Below are 1,905 nucleotides of genomic sequence, written 5' to 3'. Positions count from 1 at the left end.
CGCTCCGGGATGTGGTGCACAGCGACTTCATGTAGTCGCTCCGGGAAGTCGCTCCAAGCACTGCTCGTCCAAAGATCACTCTAATCACCTCCTTTAAGCTCCAAATGCACTCAAATGTCTCCAAGAACTCCATGTGGTACTTCAATACCTAATAGAGACATATGTATGCAAAATGCAACCTAGACATGGGTAAATCTTAATCTATATGATGAAAATGCACATGAATAAATGGATAAAACAATGTAAATATGCAAGATATCAGTCGTTTGGTGAAAAATTGAAATATTAATATTTTATTAAAATTCGACGACTTACAATTAAGTCGTTATAGGTTAGTTTTGCAATTGAAAAATAAAACTTCAATATTTAATTATATATAGACGACTTACAATTCAGTCGTCCATCCGACGACTTACATGTAAGTCGTCCAGGATTTACGAGGTCTGACTAGAATCTCAGAATAAAATCATGGACGACTTACATGTAAGTCGTCGTGCGGACGACTGAATTGTAAGTTGTTTGGGTATAATTAAATATTGAAATTTTTTTTTCAATGGCAAAACTAACCTACGACGACTTACATGTAAGTCGTCGGGTTTTAATAAAATATTGATATTTCAATTTTCCACCAGACGACTGAAAAATAAGTCATCTAGGAAAGTCAAAATTCCGACAAAATCCAGTCAAATGCAAAACTAACCTATGATCGTCTAGGTTCTTTGGAGATTTTTTTGTAACCAAACAAAAGCAGATGACTTATATTTCAGTCGTCTCAGGAAACAGATTTCAAAGTCAATTGCAAAAATAACCTCTGCATTGACCAGACGACTTCCAGGTAAGTCGTCTACAGCCAGACGGCTTACCTGGAAGTCGTCTGGATGAACAGATCTGAAAAAAAAACTCGATTTCATACCTTAAATCGGTGAGATAACTTCCTTAGCACACATAAGGCTTCTCCAAGCACACATAATCTCAAACGAAAGTGACCCACCCAGAATCGTTAGCTTCTATGACTCTATGAACCATAAAAAAATGTAGAATCAAAATCTTGGGATTTTTTAGCTGAATGTGGAGAGAATGTGAGAGAGATGTTGTGTTTAGTTCATAAGAATGGAGAAAGAAGAAGGGTAAATCGATTTTGGGAGCATTAAGAGCTTTAAATTGGTTGTTCATGGTGGTTGGGGTATTGATGACAATGACAATCTTGTAATTACTTGAAGATGATGAGGGTGAGAGAGTAAAAATGTCATTTTCGAAAAAAAAAAAATTGATGGCATTTTCGTGAATTATATGAACTTGTGGGGTGAATAGAAGTTTTCACTAGCTCTTCTCTGGAAAAAGAGATTGTTTTTTGGTGGCTTACCAAAAATCTTTAAAACATAGGTTTTCAGAAGTAAAAACGTGCATAATGAAATGACCAAAAGGCCCTTGAGAAATCATGAATTCGCCAAACAAATAGATGCGGAGCGACCTCGGCACGTCGCTGCGAGAGGTCGCTCCTGGGTCGTTTCTTCGCGAGAGACCTGGCTGTGTCGCTCCGAAGACGTCGCTTCCGTGTCGTCTCCTTGCGAGCGACCTGGCTGTGTCACTCCGAAGGCGTCGCTCCCGGGTCGTTCCTCGCGAGCGACCTGGCTGTGTCGCTTTGAAGACGTCGCTGTGGTGAGGTCTCTCTAGGAGCTGGAGCGACTTCGCCTTGCCGCTCTAGGAGGTCGCTCCGAAGCGTATAGGGCGAGCGAGTTCATGGCGTCTCTCCGGTAGGTCGCTCTGGCTGGAGCGACTTGAGATAGTCGCTCTGGGCTGGTCGCTCCGGGATGTGGTGCACAGCGACTTCATGTAGTCTCTCCGGGAAGTCGCTCCTAGCAGTGCTCGTCCAAAGATCACTCTAATCACCTCCTTTGAGCTCCA

Source organism: Brassica oleracea, chromosome C5, assembly GCF_000695525.1.
Source record: "Brassica oleracea var. oleracea cultivar TO1000 chromosome C5, BOL, whole genome shotgun sequence".
Lineage (NCBI taxonomy): Eukaryota > Viridiplantae > Streptophyta > Magnoliopsida > Brassicales > Brassicaceae > Brassica > Brassica oleracea.
The sequence above is the reverse complement of the archived record's forward strand: the minus strand, read 5'-3'. Positions refer to the sequence as shown.